This window comes from Monodon monoceros, unplaced genomic scaffold, assembly GCF_005190385.1.
Source record: "Monodon monoceros isolate NGI ecotype Baffin Bay Population unplaced genomic scaffold, NGI_Narwhal_1 Super_Scaffold_1, whole genome shotgun sequence".
Taxonomy (NCBI): Eukaryota; Metazoa; Chordata; class Mammalia; order Artiodactyla; family Monodontidae; genus Monodon; species Monodon monoceros.
In genome coordinates this window covers 19,359,798-19,379,974 of record NW_021703765.1, presented here as the reverse complement: position 1 = coordinate 19,379,974, position 20,177 = coordinate 19,359,798, and positions in this window count along the sequence as shown.

Here is a 20,177-nt window from a genome sequence, read left to right as displayed (position 1 = left end):
GCAGGTGGATTCTTAACCACTGCACCACCAGGGAAGTCCACATAGAGACTACAAGAAGCCAAATAAAGAAGCATAAAGATGCAAAGCATAATACATGATATTAAGATCTAACCCTTAATATGTTTCTAAATCATTAGAAAAAATTGCTTTCAAGAATGAAATGAATTCCTTTGCTGTGCAGAAGCTTTTAAGTTTCATTAGGTCCCATTTGTTTATTTTTATTTCCATTTCTCTAGGAGGTGGGTCAAAAAGGATCTTGCTGTGATTTTTGTCATAGAGTGTTCTGCTTATGTTTTCCTCTAAGAGTTTTATAGTGTCTGGCCTTACATTTAGGTCTTCAATCCATTTTGAGTTTATTTTTGTGTATGGTGTTAGGGAGTGTTCTAAGTTCCTTCTTTTACATGTAGCTGTCCAGTTTTCCCAGCACCACTTATTGAAGAGACTGTCTTTTCTCCATTGTATATCCTTGCCTCCTTTATCAAAAATAAGGTGACCATATGTGCATGGGTTTATCTCTGGGCTTTCTATCCTGTTCCATTGATCTATATTTCTGTTTTTGTGCCAGTACCATACTGTCTTGATTACTGTAGCTTTGTACAAGATGAAAAGACAACCCTCAGAATGGGAGAAAATATTTGCAAATGAAGCAACTGACAAAGGATTAATCTCCAAAATTTACAAGCAGCTCATGCAGCTCAATATCAAAAAAACAAACAACCCAATCCCAAAATGGGCAGAAGACCTAAATAGACATTTCTCCAAGGAAGATATACAGATTGCCAACATGAAAGGATGCTGAACATCACTAATCACTAGAGAAATGCAAATCAAAACTACAATGAGGTATCACCTCACACCAGTCAGAATGGCCATCATCAAAAAGTCTACAAACAATAAATGCTGGAGAGGGTGTGGAGAAAAGGGAACCCTCTTGCACTGTGGGGGGGAATGTAAATTGATACAGCTGCTATGGAGAACAGTACGGAGGTTCCTTAAAAAACTAAAAATAGAACTGCCATACGACCCAGCAATCCCACTACTGGGCATATACCCTGAGAAAACCATAAGTCAAAAAGAGTCATGTACCACAATGTTCATTGCAGCACTATTTACAATAGTTGAGACATGGAAGCAACCTAAGTGTCCATCAACAGATGAATGGATAAAGAAGATGTGGCACATGTATACAATGGAATATTATTCAGCCATAAAAAGAAACGAAACTGAGTTATTTGTAGTGAGGTGGATGGACCCAGAGTCTGTCATACAGAGTGAACTAAGTCAGAAAGAGAAAAACAAATACCGTATCCTAACACATATATATAGAATCTAAAAAAAAAAAAAGGGTTCTGAATAACCTAGGGGCAGGTCAGGAATAAGGATGCAGATGTAGAGAATGGACTTGAGAATACGGGGAGGGGGAAGTGTAAGTTGGGATGAAGTGAGTGGCATTGACATATATACACTACCAAATGTAAAATAGATAGCTAGTGGGAAGTAGCCACATAGCACAGGGAGATCAGCTTGGTGCTTTGTGACCACCTAGAGGGGTGGGATACGGAGGGTGGGAGGGAGACGCAAGAGGGAGGAGATATGGGGATATATGTATATGTATAGCTGATTCACTTTGTTATAAAGCAGAAACTAACACACCATTGTAAAGCAATTATACTCCAATAAAGATGTTAAAAAAGGAAAGAGAAAGACTCCATGCTTCCACTGCAGGGGGTGTGGGTTCGATCCCTGGTAGAGGAACTAATATCCTGCATGCCATGTGGCCAAAAATATATATATAAATAAAGAATAAAAAGTATAAACTGAAAAATCCAAACATTAAAAATGTGTTTCTTGCAAATAAAAATAAAATGTTTCTTGCAAATAAAAATAAAATAAAATGTTTAAAAAAAAAAGAATAAAATGAACAGAAAGCTCTTGGAGGAAACTGCTTGAGGGCTACATTTTTTTTGTTTGTTTGTTTGTTTTGCGGTACGCGGGCCTCTCACTGTTGTGTGCGGAACACAGGCTCCGGACGCGCAGGCTCAGCGGCCATGGCTTTCGGGCCCAGCCGCTCCGCGGCATGTGGGATCTTCCCGGACCGGGGCACGAACCCGTGTCCCCTGCATCGGCAGGCGGACTCTCAACCACTGTGCCACCAGGGAAGCCCGAGGGCTATGTTTTTGATTAAAAGTTTGGCCTAAGGCCTTATTCTTTGTAGCAATCTAAAAGAAAAAATAAAAGGTAGTGCTCCTTGTTAACTCTTGTGGCCTTTTGATAAATTTTAGTTCTGTCTCTTCACCTAGCCCTATAAAGATAATAACATCCTTGGCTATATCACTGGATTACAAAAGGAGAAATGTAAATGACTAGTCTAGGGCTGCGTAAAGGGAATAGCTTCCTTCTAGATCTCCACAGTCCAGTATGGTAGCCATCTGTGGCTGTTGGACACTTGATATGCAGTAAGTGTAAAATACAGGTTTTGAAGATTTAGTATGAAAAAGAAGAGTGCAAAATATTTCATTATTAATTTTTTATATTGTCTACATGTTGGAATAACATTTTTGTATATATTGAGTTAGGTAAAATCTCTTATTAAAATTAATTTCACTTTTATTTCTATTGTGCCTTCTGGAAAATTTAAAATTACACATGTGCCTCACATTTGTGGCTCGCATTATATTTCTATTGGATAGCACTCCCCAAGACCCTTCCTAGTGCATTTTAAGTTTATTTATTTATTTATTTATTTATTTATATTTTTGGCTTCATTGGGTCTTCATTGCTGCGTGCAGGCTTTCTCCAGTTGTGGTGAGCAGGGCTACTGTTCACCGCAGTGCGCGGCCTTCTTATTGTGGTGGCTTCTCTTGTTGCGAAGCACGGGCTCTAGGCACGCAGCCTTCAGTAGTTGTGGCAAACGGGCTCAGTAGTTGTGGCTCGCGGGCTCTGGAGTGCAGGCTCAGTAGTTGTGGCGCATCGGCTCAGCAGCTCCGCGGCATGTGGGATCTTCCCGGCCCAGGGCTCAAACCCATGTCCCCTGCATTGGCAGGCGGATTCTTAACCACTGTGCCACCAGGGAAGCCCCCTAGTGCATTTTAAAAGCTCAAGTTCTGGGACTTCCCTGGTGGTCCAATGGCTAAGATTCCGCATTCGGGGAGCCTGGGTTTGATCCCTGGTCAGGGAACTAGATCCCACATGCCGCAACAAAGAGTCGCATGCCGCAACTAAAGATCTCCTGTGCCCCAACTAAGACCTGGCACAGCCTAAACAAACAAACAAACAAACAAATAAAATTTTTTTTTTTTTTAAAAAGCTCAAGTTCTTGTCTGGATGGATTTTGGAATACTTTTCCTCTCTCCACATCCATCCTTTCCTATCCTTTCTTCTAGCAGGCATGAACTAAGCTGCCAAAGCAGAGATCTAGGTTAATTACCTGAAAAATAAGACCCCCAAAATGTTCTTTCCTCTTGTTCTTGACGGTTTTCTTCACTCTTTTTTTTCCTAGTTGAAGAGGAGAAAAACTTTGGTTGGAAATGACTCAGGCAGAGTTCCTGGAAAAATTCCTTCCATTAACAAAGAGTTGGAAACCATAAAATGATTTCTCCTTGCCAGTCAATGGCTTTCAGTTTAATCTGACGTCATCTGTCTCTGCTCATATATGCAACGAATACAATTCGTTAGTAGTTTTCCTGGACTAATTTTCTCTCCCACTAGACATTCCACTGAAGTACCTCATCTGACCACAGATCTGCACCAAGAAGGGAGTCTCGTGACAGAAACAAACACTTTTTATTCTCCCACTCCTTTACTGGGAAGAAGCAATAGAAGTAGAAGAAGAGCAGAGATTTATGGTATCATGTTTAAAAGTCAATAGAAGGAAGAGAGATATTCAAGATTATTTAGAATTTCTGCAAGTGAAATTCTCAGTTTACAGGGTTTTGTGCACACAGTGTGCCAGGAATGGTGGTGGGCACTGGTAATATAGACAAAAATTCCTTCCCTCATTCAGCTTATAGTCTAAGGTGAGGAGACAGGCAATAAACAATGTTAAAGTATAATTTTCAAGAGGATCTTGTAATGACTTTCTTACAACTATAAAATGGACACGTGTCAAAGATTATATTCACCTCATTAATAAGGGAACAAGTAAGATATTAAAACAACTTTAAAGATCATTTGAGAAGTTAGGTATTTATAGTCAACGTTAGGACAAATTTGCCGGATTCGATACAAAACTGGTTAATGACCAATGGGGACATAAACCATGAACTCTGGTTTCATCTGTCCCACCAGACCAGAAGTTACTTGCATCTTTACCAGTCAAAAATCTACAAGTTAGCCTCTGCTAACAGATTTTACCTATTTAAAAGTTTTGGATAATTTTCTGATAGAAGTAACTAAGTAAGATATATAGTATTTTGGATGGTGGTAATTGCTTGAGAGAAAAATAAAGGAGATGAACAGATGAGGGGGCTAGTACGTGTTTGTGTGCTCAATTTTAAATCAGGAGATTAGAGAAGTCCTCTCTGAGAAACTGACCTGTGAATAAAGATCTGAAGGAAGTGAGAAAGTGGTAATTATATCTGGTGGAAAAGGATAACAAGGTAGATGGAATAGTGAGTGCAACATTCCTAAGATGGAAATGTGATTGGCAGTGGTCTCTGAGCATCTAGGAGGCCAATGTAGATGGAGTGCCTTGAGTGTCTGGGACAGATATAGGAGCTGACGTCAGAGAATTTATGGTAGGGGGTGGGCCAGATCCCACAGAGCCTTGTAAACCATTGTAGTGACTTTGAGTTCCTCTTTGAGGGAGATGGGGAAACGATCAGGGCCTTTGAGCAGAGGAGTGATACGATATGACTTCCATATTAATGAAGTCTCTGTGGCTGCTGTATTGAGAACATACTGAGGGAACCTAAGAGTGAAAGCAGGACAGCCAGTGAGAAATGATGGTGTCTTGAACCATGTTGGTGGTGTGCGGCTGTGAGAAGTGAGTTTGCATTTTAGATCTGTTTGGAAGGAAGAACCAACAATATTTGCTGGTGGATCACATATGGGCTGTGATTGAAATTGAGGAGTTGATGATACCAGGGTTTTTGGCCTGAGCACCTGGAAGGATAGGGCTACCATTAGTTGTCATGTGAAGCAATGTCCTGAGCTGAGAGCCATGTAAAGATTCTGAAATAGTAACTAACCAGTGATTTTTTTGCTTATTCTATCTGAGAAATACAAAATGTAGATTCACGAATTTTGTTAAGCCAAAGTCTTCAATGGAATTAGTTTTTGCTTGTTCTTCATTTTTTTGTGTTTTGTTTTGCTTAGTCATCTTTCAAAAGCCAAAATGAACAGAGGTCTAATATCAAAGAGATGATGTCCCCTTAGGCTCGGAGAAGAAGGAGAAGAGGATGGGAAGGAAGAATTCAGATTCTGGTTACTCATGTACATTACCACATAAGTAACTTGTATTAAAAAACACTATATACCCATTATAATTCGGGAAGTAATGCAGAGTGGGATTTCTTAAAAAAAAAAAAATTAAGGACAATCTTCCACACTTCCACCCTATTGGGTAAACTGTTAACCATCTGTTGTGTATTCTACACCTTTCTCCATGCTTATATAAATGCTTTTGTAAATTTTCAAACATATACGCATTAAAAATGGAATAATATTCTAGATTTTAAGCAGAATAACATTCTTTTAGTTTTTACTTAATATATATGGACATCTTTCCCAGGCCATATGCAAAGCTAGATAGAGTCAGTACACGCCTATGGCCAGTGGAGAGCTGGAGCCATCTGCTACTAGCTCACGAGACCTATTGGCATGTCTTCCCGGCTCTGCACTCAGCAACATCACACTGGCAAATTGAAACTGACCATGGTGGGAATATTTACGCTCTTTAAATTGTCAGATGCTACAAATCAGGCCCCCTCTTCCGAGAGCCAGTTGTTAAACACATACTATCATACCTGACCAAGATGGCCTCAGTATTCCCCTCAGCTGACTAAATTTTAGACAAACTTCCTGACTATTGGTCCCTGACCTCCCCTTTTTTAGAGATTTTCTTTAGAGAACTTTCAATTTTAAATATTTTCTCTGTCCCTTTGAGATGTTCTCCCAGCCTCTTGCCAGCTGCACAACCCAGGACTGTCTTTCGCAAGGACCTGGGATCCATACATCCATACCTTTAAATGTAACCATCAAGGAAGACAGTGCCTACTACCTACCAGTCTCTGTGGGAGGGCAGGAGCCTAACTTCACTTACCGCCAATTAGCAAACACAGATAACACTGACCAGTCTCCCCTCCGTTTTATAGGAACCTCAGTCCTAAATCCCACCTTGGGCCTTCACTTTGATCCCTCTGAGGCCGTTAAAACCCAAGACAATGTCTTCACTGAAGCTGTGACTTTAGTGCGTGTTTTTAACACTGGTCTTGAGACTCCTTCCTTCACCACTCCATGTTATATATATCATTTTTGATGTTTTGCAGTGGGAAGGATTTTCTGAGTTATATGGTCAGCCATGTGGGTACAAATGGGTGCCGTCTCTCTTGTGTAGGCCTAAAATTTCTTCCAGTAATTTCCTTCTTTGTATTTAGTTTTGCAACTGAGCTGATCTATTTTAGCATATGATATATGGTAAGAATTTCATTTATTTTTCCAAGCAGTTATCTATTGAAATAAAACCATTTGTGATTACCTGTTTGTCACATACTAAATTGTGTACGCTTAGGTCTATTCCTGGACTTCATTCTTTTCTATTAAATCTATCTCTGTGTTTGGGAGCAAGTAACACACTTAAAATATTTTCTAAATTGTGGCTTCATAATACTTTTATTAACTATTAAAAAAATTTTCAAAACTTTAATGCTCTTTTAATTCATTTATTCCTCCAGATACATTTATGTTCTGAAATGTGTATTATATCATAAATTAATTTGAAATATTGATATCTTCTTAATAGGTACTCCAGAATTATGTTAAAACTCTATTCAAGCATATAGAACATTTAAGCTAAGTGATTATTTTAGAGATACACATTTTAGGTAGCTTAACCCTGAATAATCAGGGTGGTGGAGAAATTTTACAAGGATGGGTTTTCTACATCTTCTAGTGAAGTGTTGCTTTTTATTTATTTAGTATAAAGATTAGAGAGGAAAAGAGGAGGGAAGGAGATGGCAGGGAAGGAAGTAGTTAGGTAAATCAACATTGGTTGATGGCTTCTAAATCCTACTTTCAGCTTCTAATTTTAGTCCCATTAAATTCTTATAAAAGCAGCTTTTAAGTAATACACGTGACTGATGCTAACATTACAGTCTCTTCTCTTCCCTCTCTTTGTCTTGGTGGGGGAGGAGGACTGTGGAAGAGTCTGAGCAGTCGTCAGTCTGGGTAGCTGACCCTGGAATTATCATGATTTCACTCAGTACTGCTAGGGTTTTAGTATCCAGTGTGATGAGCTGGTGATAGTTCTTTAGTAGTACCCCAATGACAGGTGTCTTCATAAGAGAATAGGGTTTTGGTCAAATGATTCAATTATAAGTTTGATATTGATAACTTATGGGGGCCTTCTAGTAGTTAATATGATCTAAGTTATGTTTTGGAAAATGATTGTGTGCGTGACTGATTTTTAACTCGTGAATGAGGTTTGTAGGGCCCCTCTGTTGCAGCTTATGATCCATCCCAAACTATCCAGGAGCTTTCTGAAGTACCAAATACTCACCCTTTTGTTGTTTTACTCTCAGACAATAACCATGAGGCTGCACTCCACCACTCCATCCCAGAAGTTCAGCTTACCGGCTAAACATGTCTGTTGTTACCTTGAAGATTATTCTATGGTCCTCTGCTGTGTTTGAGGTTAAGGGGAATATATATTGCTCTGTCAACTGTATAACATAAAAGAGATGAAAGGTGTTCTAAACTTCATCCTCCACTGGCCCTGCCATAGTTACTCTTACTTCTTTGTATGAAGGTAGCAAGACCCTTAAAACAAAGATTTTGAGGAGAAAGAAAGCATCATCTTACTGTACTGGAGAATGAGGAAAAATGGAAGAATCAACTTGAATATCCTTTTTTGTCCTCTGAGATCCTATCAGTTCTTTAGAACCCCTCTCTAGTCCTCTCCCCACCCCTCTGGTGTTTTCCTTGGCTACCCCACTCCCAGTGTGTCTGCTCTCCTCTGACTCTCACAGCATTTAGTTCGAGGGATTCATCAGGCATAGGGACTACAGTAAGTCTTCATTATTCCTGGTCTCTATATTTGCAAACTTACTTGCTCACCAACATCAGTACTTGAGGAATTTTTACAGTCATTTGTGGATATGAGCAGAATGGAAAAAATTTGAAAAAATTGAGTCTCTCATCATGCATGTTTGTAACTGAGACTGAACAAAGAGACACTTCACCTTCCTGTTTCGTCTCTCCTATTGTTGTGTACTTTTCATAGTCTATTTAGCTCCATGCTCTTTTTTGCACTTTTGTGCTTTTTGTTGGTAATTACATAGTTTAAAATCACCTCCAGGTGTAGTGCTAAAGTGCTATTTAGTATTCTTAAGCTCAGGAAGGCTGTGATGTGTTTTATGCAGAAAATACATGTGTTAGAGAAGCTTTGTTTAAGCATGAGTGCCATTGGAAACAAGTCCAATGTTAATGAGTCAACAATATATATTATGTAAGATATCTCTAAACAGAAAAACACATAAAACAAGGTTATATATTGATCAGTTGATGAAAGTGTTGTGATCAGAGGCTTGCAGAAACTTAACCCTTTATTTCTTCTAGGAGCAGTGGTTCAGTATTTTTTTTTTTTTAACATCTTTATTGGAGTATAATTGCTTTACAATGGTGTGTTAGTTTCTGCTTTATAACAAAGTGAATCAGTTATACATATACACATATCCCTGTATCTCTTCCCCCTTGCATCTCTCTCCCTCCCACCCTCCCTATCCCACCCCTCTAGGTGGTCACAAAGCACCGAGCTGATCTCCCTGTGCTATGCGGCTGCTTCCCACTAGCTATCTATTTTACATTTGGTAGTGTATATATGTCCATGCCACTCTCTCACTTTGTCCCAGCTTACCCTTCCCCCTCCCCATATCCTCAAGTCCATTCTCTAGTAGGTCTGTGTCTTTATTCCCGTCTTGTCCCTAGGTTCTTCATGACCATTTTTTTCCTTAGATTCCATATATATGTGTTAGCATACGGTATTTGTTTTTCTCTTTCTGACTTACTTCGCTCTGTATGACAGATTCTAGGTCCATCCACCTCACTACAAATAACTCAGTTTCGTTTCTTTTTATGGCTAATATTCCATTGAATATATGGGCCACATCTTCTTTATCCATTCATCTGTTGATGGACATTTAGGTTGCTTCCATGTCCTGGCTATTGTAAATAGAGCTGCAGTGAACATTGTGGTACATGACTCTTTTTGAATTATGGTGTTCTCAGGGTATATGCCCATTAGTGGGATTGCTGGGTCGTATGATAGTTCTATTTTTATTTTTTAAGGAACCTCCATACTGTTCTCCATAGTGGCTATATCAATTTACATTCCCATCAACAGTGTAAGAGGGTTCCCTTTTCTCCACACCTTCTCCAGCATTTATTGTTTTTAGAATTTTTGATGATGGCCATTCTGAACAGTGTGAGATGATATCTCATTGTAGTTTTGATTTGCATTTCTCTGAAATTACTGATGTTGAGCATTCTTTCACGTGCTTGCTTGCGATCTGTATATCTTCTTTGGAGAAATGTCTATTTAGGTCTGCCCATTTTTGGATTGGGTTGTTTGTTTTTTTGATATTGAGCTGCATGAGCTGCTTGTATGTTTTGGAGATTAATCCTTTGTCAGTTGCTTCATTCGCAAATATTTTCTCCCATTCTGAGGGTTGTCTTTTCGTCTTGTTTATGGTTGCCTTTGCTATGCAAAAGCTTTTAAGTTTCATTAAGTCCCATTTGTTTATTTTTGTTTTTATTTCCATTTCTCTAGGAGGTGGGTCAAAAAGGATCTTGCTGTGATTTATGTCATAGAGTGTTCTGCCTATGTTTTCCTCTAAGAGTTTGATACTGTCTGGCCTTACATTTAGGTCTTTGATCCATTTTGAGTTTATTTTTGTGTATGGTGTTAGGGAGTGTTCTAATTTCCTTCTTTTATATGTAGCTGTCCAGTTTTCCCAGCACCACTTATTGAAGAGGCTGTCTTTTCTCCACTCTATGTACTTGCCTCCCTTATCAAAGAAAAGGTGACCATATGTCCTGGGTTTATCTCTGGGCTTTCTATCCTGTTCCATTGATCTATCTTTCTGTTTTTGTGCCAGTACCATACTGTCTTGATTACTGTAGCTTTGTAGTATATTCTGAAGTCAGGGATCCTGATTCCTCCAGCTTTTTTTTTTCACTCAAGACTGCTTTGGCTATTCGGGGTCTTTTGTGTTTCCATACAAACTGTGAAGTTTTTTGCTCTAGTTCTGTGAAAAATGCCAGTGGTAGTTTGATAGGGATTGCATTGAACCTGTAGATTGCTTTGGGTATTACAGTCATTTTCACAATGTTGATTCTTCCAATCCAAGAACATGGTATATCTCTCCATCTGTTTGTATCATCTTTAATTTCTCTCATCAGTGTCTTATAATTTTCTGTATACAGGTCTTTTGTCTCCTTAGGTAGGTTTACTCCTACATATTTTATTCTTTTTGTTGCAGTGGTAAATGGGAGTGTTTTCTGAATTTCTCTCTCAGATTTTTCATCATTAGTGTAAAGGAATGCAAGCGATTTCTGTGCATTAATTTTGTATCCTGCTACTTTACCAAATTCATTGATTTGCTCTAGTAGTTTTCTGGTAGCATCTTTAGGATTCTCTATGTATAGTATCATGTCACCTGCAAACAGTGACAGCTTTACTTCTTCTTTTCCGATTTGGATTCCTTTTATTTCTTTTTCTTCTCTGATTGCTGTGGCTAAAACTTCCAAAACTATGTTGAATAATAGTGGTGAGAGTGGGCAACCTTGTCTTGTTCCTGATCTTAGTGGAAATGGTTTCAGTTTTTCATCATTGAGGACGATGTTGGCTGTGGGTTTGTCATATGGCCTTTATTTTGTTAAGGTAAGTTCCCTCTATGTCTACTTTCTGGAGGGTTTTTATTGTAAATAGGTGTTGCATATTGTCAAAAGCTTTTTCTGCATCTATTGAGATGATCATATAGTTTTTCTCCTTCAATTGTTAATATGGTGTATCACATTGATTGATTTGCGTATACTGAAGAATCCTTGCATTCCTGGTATAAACCCCACTTGATCATGGTGTATGATTCTTTTAATGTGCTGTTGAATTCTGTTTGCTAGTATTTTGTTGCAGATTTTTGCATCTCTTTTCATCAGTGATATTGGCCTGTAGTTTTCTTTCTTTGTGACATCTTTGTCTGGTTTTGGTATCAGGGTGATGGTGGCCTTGTAGAATGAGTTTCGGAGTGTTCCTTCCTCTGCTATATTTTGGATGGGTTTCAGAAGGATAGGTGTTAGCTCTTCTCTAAATGTTTGATAGAACTCGCCTGTGAAGCCATCTGATCCTGGGCTTTTGTTTGTCGGAAGATTTTTAATCACAGTTTCAATTTCAGTGCTTGTGATTGGTCTGTTCATATTTTCTGTTTCTTCCTGGTTCAGTCTCAGAAGCTTGTGCATTTCTAAGAATTTGTCCATTTCTTGCAGGTTGTCCATTTTATTGGCATAGAGTTGTTTGTAGGAATCTCTCATGATCCTTTGTATTTCTGCATTGTCAGTTGTTACTTCTCCTTTTTCATTTCTAATTCTATTGATTTGAGTCTTTTTTTTCTTCTTCAGTCTGGCTAATGGTTTATCAATTGTGTTTATCTTCGCAAAGAACCAGCTTTTAGTTTTATTGGTCTTTGCTATCGTTTCCTTCGTTTCTTTTTCATTTATTTCTATTCTGATCTTTTTTTTTTTTTTTTTTTTTTGGGTGGTATGCGGGCCTCTCACTGTTGTGGCCTCTCCCGTTGCAGAGCACAGGCTCCGGACGCGCAGGCTCAGTGGCCCACAGGCCCAGCCGCTCCGCGGCATGTGGGATCCTCCCAGACCAGGGCACAAACTCGTGTCCCCTGCATTGGCAGGCGGACTCTCAACCACTGCACCACCAGGGAAGCCCTATTCTGATCTTTATGATTACTGCCCTTCTGCTAACTTTGGGGTTTTTTTGGTTCTTCTTTCTCTAATTGCTTTAGGTGTAAAGTTAGGTTGTTTATTTGAGATGTTTCTTGTTTCTTAAGGGAGGATCGTATTGCTATAAACCTCTCTTAGAACTGCTTTTATTGCATCCCATAGGTTTTGGGTCGTCGTGTTTTCATTGTCATTTGTTTCTAGGTATTTTTTGATTTCCTCTTTGATATCTTCAGTGATCTCTTGGTTATTAAGTAGTGTGTTGTTTAGCCTCCATGTATTTGTATATTGTCCAGATTTTTTCCTGTAATTGATATCCGGTCTCACAGCGTTGTGGTCGGAAAAGGTACTTGATACGATTTCAGTTTTCTTAAATTTACCAATGCTTGATTTGTGACCCAAGATATGATCTGTCCTGGAGAATGTTCCATGAGCACTTGGGAAGAAAGTGTATTCTGTTGTTTTTGGATGGAATGTCCTATAAATGTCTATTAAGTCCATCTTGCTTAATGTATCATTTAAAGCTTGTGTTTCCTTATTTATTTTAATTTTGGATGATCTGTCCATTGGTGAAAGTGGGGTGTTAAAGTCCCCTACTATGAATGTGCTGTCGATATCCCCTTTTATGGCTGTTAGTATTTGCCTTATGTATTGAGGTGCTTCTATGTTGGGTGCATAAATATTTACAATTGTTATATCTTCTTCTTGGATCGATCCCTTGATCATTATGTAGTGTCCTTCTTTGTCTCTTGTAATAGTCTTTGTTTTAAAGTCTGTTTTGCCTGATATGAGAATTGCTACTCCAGGTTTCTTTTGATTTCCATTTACATGGAATATCTTTTTCCATCCCCTCACTTTCATTCTGTATGTGTCCCTAGGTCTGAAGTGGGTCTCTTGTAGACAGCATATATATGGGGTCTTGTTTTTGTATCCATTCAGCCAGTCTATGTCTTTTGGTTGGAGCATTTAATCCATTTACATTTAAGGTAGTTATCAATATGTACGTTCCTATTACCATTTTCTTAACTGTTTTGGGTTTGTTATTGTAGGTCTTTTCCTTCTCTTGTGTTTCCTGCCTAGAGAAGTTCCTTTAGCATTTGTTGTAAAGCTGGTTTTGTGGTCCTGAATTCTCTTAGCTTTTGCTTTTCTGTAAAGGATTTTTTTTTTTTTTTGCGGTATGCGGGCCTCTCACTGTTGTGGCCTCTCCCATTGCAGAGCACAGATTCCGGATGCGTGGGGTCAGCGGCCATGGCTCACGGACCTAGCCACTCGGCGACATGTGGGATCTTCCCGAACTGGGGCACGAACCCATGTCCCGTGCATCAGCAAGCAGACTCTCAACCACTGTGTTACCAGGGAAGCCCTGTAAAGGTTTTAATTTCTTTGTCAAATCTGAATGAGATCCTTGCTGGGTAGAATAATCTTGGTTGTAGGTTCTTCCCTTTCATCACTTTAAATATGTCCTGCCACTCCCTTCTGGCTTGCAGAGTTTCTGCTGAAAGATCAGCTGTTAAGTTTATGGGGATTCCCTTCTGTGTTATTTGTTGTTTTTCCCTTGCTGCTTTTAATATTTTTTCTTTGTATTTAATTTTTGATAGTGTGATTAATATGTGTCTTGGTGTGTTTTTCCTTGGATTTACTCTGTATGGGACTCTCTGTGCCTCCTGGACTTGATTAACTATTTCCTTTCCCGTATTAGGGAAGTTTTCAACCATAATCTCTTAAAATATTTTCTCAGTCCCTTTCGCTTTCTCATCTTCTTCTGGGACCCCTATAATTCGAATGTTGGTGCATTTAATGTTGTCCCAGAGGTCTCTGAGACTGTCCTCAATTCTTTTCATTCTTTTTTCTTTATTCTTCTGTGCAGTAGTTATTTCTACTATTTTATCTTCCAGGTCACTTATCCGTTTTTCTGCCTCAGTTATTCTGCTATTGATCCCTTCTAGAGAATTTTTAATTTCATTTATTGTGTTGTTCATCCCTGTTTGTTTGCTCTTTAGTTCTTTTAGGTCCTTGTTAAACGTTTCTTTTATTTCTTCCAGTCTTTCCAAGATTTTGAATCATCTTTACTATCATTATTCTGAATTCTTTTTCAGGTAGACTGCCTATTTCCTCTTCTTTTGTTAGGTGTGATGGGTTTTTACTTTGCTTCTTCATCTGCTGTGTATTTCTCTGTCTTCTCATTTTGCTTAACTTACCGTGTTTGGGGTCTCCTTTTCGGAGGTTCATAGTTCCCGTTGTTTTTGGTGTCTGTCCCCAGTGGCTAAGGTTGTTTCAGTGGGTTGTGTAGGCTTCCTGGTGGAGGGGACTAGTGCCTGTGTTCTGGTGGATGAGGCTGGATCTTGTCTTTCTGGTGGGCAGGTCTACGTCTGGTGGTGATTTTTTGGGTGTCTGTGGCCTTATTATGATTTTAGGCAGTCTCTCTGCTAATGGGTGGGGTTGTGTTCCTGTCTTGCTAGTTGTTTGGCATAGGCTGTCCAACACTGTAGCTTGCTGGTCATTGAGTGGAGCTGGGTCTTGGCGTTGAGATGGAGATCTCTGGGAGATTTTTGCCGTTTGATATTATGTGGAGCTGGGAGGTCTCTTGTGGACCAGTATCCTGAACTTGGCTCTCCCACCTCAGAAGCACAGCCCTGATGCCTGGCTGGAGCACCTAGAGCCTGTAGCTTAGAGACCTCTTTAAATTTTCCAAAGCACTTTCACAAGAAGGTGCTGTCACAACTTAGGGGTCCAAAGCCCCAGACTCAGTGGCCAGCACCCGGGGTCCATCCTCCAGTCATTGCTGCCGAATCCTTCCTGTCATCCTCCCAGTATTTTCTAATTCAGTGTTTGCAGTGACTTTATAGACCGTAACTACTGTGAAGAACAATAATTAACTGCATATTTTTGTATCTCCAGGGCCTGAAGAATGTAAATCTCAATGCATGCGTATTTAGTGGAGTAGTGAGTAGCTACTAAATATTTGCCACGTCAGTGAAACCTAGGGATGTGGGACAAGGTGTGGAACAGGGAAGAGCGCTGTTAGGCCACCGCTTGGGGTCTGTTTGTTGGTTGGGGGCAGTCACTGCACGTCAGGGAGGCCCTGTGCAACTAGTCAGGTGATCCTCCCCAGTGAGGCAAGGGGCCAATCCCGAATACAGCACAGACCCTGGGTAGTCAGGTGGAAATGAGCTGGGATGAAGGGGCTGGACTCCTGTTTGGTTCTGCTACTACTGAAATGTATAACTTAGGGAGAATAAATTGACCTCACTCCATCTCCCTTTCCTTATAAGCAGAATGAGGCAGTTGGGCTGGGTTACTGTGTAAGGCCTGGTGGATATGTGAAAAGAGGGAGCTGGCACTTTCCGGGATGCAAAGACAGCTTAAACCCCACATCATATTCTTTCCATAATTCCCAAAGGCAGAAATACAGATAATCACGGATGTTTCAGTGTATGAATTCTGCTCTCAACTGAATGCCACCTTGTTCTGACAATCTCGTTGACAAGTTCTGTAGAACATGTGTTCTGATCATACCTTTTGACACAAGAAAGAATTGCTTCTGCAGACCTCTTGGCAAGATCCGTGTGGTGCTTTCAGTCATATTCAACTTGAAGTTTGTAGTTCAGGTCAAATGAAATATTTTCAAAGCTCAATATGTATCACCAAACAGCAATAAATCACTCAGAAAGTTATGTGCTCATTTGCACATGGCTTCAAATTCTGAGTTAGCCAGCTGAGGGCACATATTATGGTTTTTCCCCGTATGATTTTTTTTATTTCTGGTGTTCTGATCATCCAGTAATTAGTGGATACAGATGAAATTACAAGCTGCTGCCATTGCCTCAGATGGTCGGGTTTTCAGGATGACAACTCCCAGCTCCTCTGGAGTTGACATAAATATTATGGAAGCAGAAAATTACAGTCATTTTCAGGGAAATCATGTGTTTAATTGCCAAGTGAAGCAGAGGAAAAATAGCAGAAGCACACCTCATGTATCAGTTAATGTGAGTGCATTTTTGCATGTTGCAAAGGGGTCTAAAAGGACTTTTCAATAGCAAAATGAAAACAAAACTATTATAAAAAATGCCATCTGCACAGTGGTTAGGAATCCACCTGCCAATGCAGGAGACACGGTTCGAGCCCTGGTCTGGGACGATCCCACATTCCACGGTGCAACTAAGCCCATGTGCCACAACTGCTGAGCTTCTGCTCTAGAGCCCGTGAGCCACGACTACTGAGCCCGTGCGCCTAGAGCCTGTGTTCTGCAACAAGAGAAGCCACTGCAAGGAGAAGCCCATGAACTGCAATGAAGAGTAGCCCCTGCTTGCGGAAACTAGAGAAAGCCCGCGCGCAGCAATGAAGACCCAGTGCAGCCAAAAAAAAAAAAAAGCTGGCTCATTTCCTTTAAAAATAGTCCCTGCATTCCAAAAGCTGATAATAGTGAATGGAAATAACTGCAGAGTACAAATGGACTATGGCTGATGGAGGGAGACTTAATGTTAAGGATTAGTTGCTACTGAAATCAACATGGAGAAGAATGTTCCACAGACACATTTTGGGCAGATATTTCAATGTTTGCTGCAGATGGCACTTTAACACAACATAAGACTCCTCAGATCCTGCACACAGGGGAATTATTTTGATAATTCATTTCAAGCTCAGAATTTACTTGTAAAAATTTATTTGTAAATAAATATTATTTATAAAAATTTTATTGATTTTCTGTTTTCCCATTTTGTTATTTGGTAGACTTGTCATCATGGGAAAGATAATTGATGACCATGTAAGAGTTTATAGGGGGCCAAAAATTAATCTAACTTGGAAATACTGTTGTTACATTTCTGTATTGGAAACCAATCACCACAACCAATCACCAATCACAATCACAGAAAACTTAAACCTAGTAATATGGCACATGTTTTAGTCCTCTTTTTAAATTACATGTAAAATTGGAGACTTCATCTATTATTTTAAAACCAAAAATAAAAAACTCTCATGGGTTCTATCTATCACTGCCAAGCGATCAACACAGTATAGTGGTTAAGGTCACGAACTCTGGAATCAGATTCTATGGTTTTAATTTCTGTTCTGCCACTTACCAACATGTGACCTTGGGCAAGTTTTACATTTATATATACCTCAGTATCTTCGTCTATAAAATTGAGATAATATCAGTACCTACCTCATAGGTGTTGAGAATTACATGAGACCATATGCATGAAGCAGTTAGTTTGATCTCAGGCATGTATGAAATGCTCAGGAAGTATAAGTTCTCACCATTATATAAGTAGCAGCTGCAGTAACATCCAGACAGAAGCTAAGTGGTGACATCCTCTGTTATTTAACAATTTTTAGGCAAGATGATTAAAAGGGCTGTTATATTATAAGGGTCTATTACTGTCCTATTGTTTTATTTAATCTCCTCAATAAATCTATAATGTAGGTTTCATCATTTCATTTTATAGATGAGGAAACTGAGATTAATTGAGGCTAACAATCATGTCTTTTGAAACAAAATAATAACTAGGGCTTATTGAGTGATGGCTATGTGCCAGGCATTGTTAAATCACTTTCAACTGTAGTCACTCAATTCTCACAACATTCTAGGAGGTAAGTATTCTTAATACCGATATTTGCATAAGAAGGGACATAGGCACAGGAAGATTAAGTAAATGGTACAAGAGCACATAATTAAAAAGTGTCAGAAGTCAGATTTTATTCCATCAGTTTAATTTCAGAATCCTTGTTCTCAACCACTATGCTGAAAGAAAGAAAAAGGATTCACAGCCACGTAAAAAAGTTACTTATAATAAGTAATAAAAGAAATAAATGATAGACATGTGGGCAAAGTATATAAACAGACAATTTACAGTGGAAGAAATAACAAATGGCCAGTATATCCATATGATATTGCTGTTGCCAATTTCTCTAAAAAAGACACAAATTAACATTATAAAGATAATATGATTTTTCACCCATCAGATTTGCAAAATATGAAAAGATTGATACTGCTGTTGATATAAACTCTATAAAAGTCAATTCAGTGGGACCTGTAAAAAATGGGAAATGCACATACTCTGTTCTAGCAATTTAACTTGTAGAAATATATTTTAAACAAATATTGATGTTCATTGTATTGCTATTTGTAATAGTGAAAAATTGAAAATAACCACAGTATATCAACGGAATGTTTTTGATAAACTGTAGATTTTTCATGCTTTTGAATATTATGTAGCACTCAAAATACAGGAATGAAGTAGATCTATAAGAAATGTTATATAAAGAAGTCTACCACATTCTATTCATGGTAAAAATCAAGTTGCCTTATGTTATATATTTGGTATAATTATTTTTTGGGTAAAAAACATACTCATTTACCTTCTATATTTGTATATTTACAGAAGAAAGACTGGAAAGAAATACATAAAATATTAATGTTATTTCTTAGGAGTATTCATGGATGGAAATTTATAACGGGAGAAAGATTTCGATTTTACTTAACACTTTAGTATTATTTAATATATACTATAATGATATATAATATATATTATAATGATCATATCCCATCATAATGTAAAGAATACAGTAAAAGTATAATGTAAAAATAAAATAAAAAAGAAAAAGGAAAGTAAGAACTATATCAAAGTTACAGAGCTCATAAATGGCAGACGTATAATTCAAACCAAGGTTGTGTGACTCCAAATTTGTCTGTCTTCTCCACTATTCCAGTCTCTAGGATAATAGAGCATTATTGAACATTGCTCCTGCTTTCCTATATATTATGTGAAATTATATATAATTTGCTTTCCTTACAACTTGTCAGGAAGGAGAGGAGACTTTGTTAGCTTATTTTTAAAAAAATATATTTATTTGGTTCTGCTAGGTCTTAGTTGCGGCAGGTGGGCTCGTTAGTTGCAGCTCCTGGGCTCCTTAGTTGTGGAATGTGAACTCTTAGTTGTGGTATGCATGTGGGATCTAGTTCCCCGACCAGGGATTGAACCCAGGCCCCCTGCATTGGGAGCGCAGGGTCTTAACCACTGCACCACCAGGGAAGTCCCTTTCCAGCTTATTTTTATTCCTAGATTCTTATCAGATCTTGGTCATGCAGTGGAATGGAACAGGGTAAAGCTTTTTAATGAAGGCTGAAAAAGTTCTGCTTCTTTCTTTTGTACACTTGTGTAGCGACGAGTTTATAGACCTTCAGTGAGTACTCACCTGTACTTTGCCTCAATTTATGAATGATAAATCAGGGTAATAATTCTCATTATGACTTCTTCACAAGGACAAAGACAGTAGTGTAATAGAATATTAAAATGGAAGTGTCAACTAAGACCATATGGTGAAGTATATTGGATGTTATGGGTTGAATTGTTCCCCCTGCCCCATTCACATGTTGAAGTCCTAACCTCAGGAACTCAGAATGTGATCTTATGTGATGAATTGCAGATTCAAGTAGGTAAACTTTACTACTTGGTATATCAGTTGGAAAAGATCATTTTATTTTATTTTATTTTTTAACATCTTTATTGGAGTATAATTGCTTTACAATGGTGTGTTAGTTTCTGCTGTATAACAGAGTGAATCAGCTATATGTATACATATATCCTCTTATCCCCTCCCTCTTGCATCTCCCTCCCACCCTCCCTATCCCACCCCTCTAGGTGGTCACAAAGCACCGAGCTGATCTCCCTGTGCTATGTGGCTGCTTCCCACTAGCTATCTATTTTACATTTGGTAGTGTATATATGTCCATGCCACTCTCGCACTTCGTCCCAGCTTACCCTTCCCCATCCCTGTGTCCTCAAGTCCATTCTCTACATCTACATCTTTATTCCTGTCTTGCCCCTAGGTTCTTCAGAACCATTTCTTTTCTTTTTTTTTTTAGATTCTATATATATGTGTTAACATACGGTATTTGCTTTTCTCTTTCTGACTTACTTCACTCTGTATGACAGATTCTAGGTCCATCCACCTCACTACAAATTATTCAATTTCGTTTCTTTTTATGGCTGAGTACTATTCCATTGTAT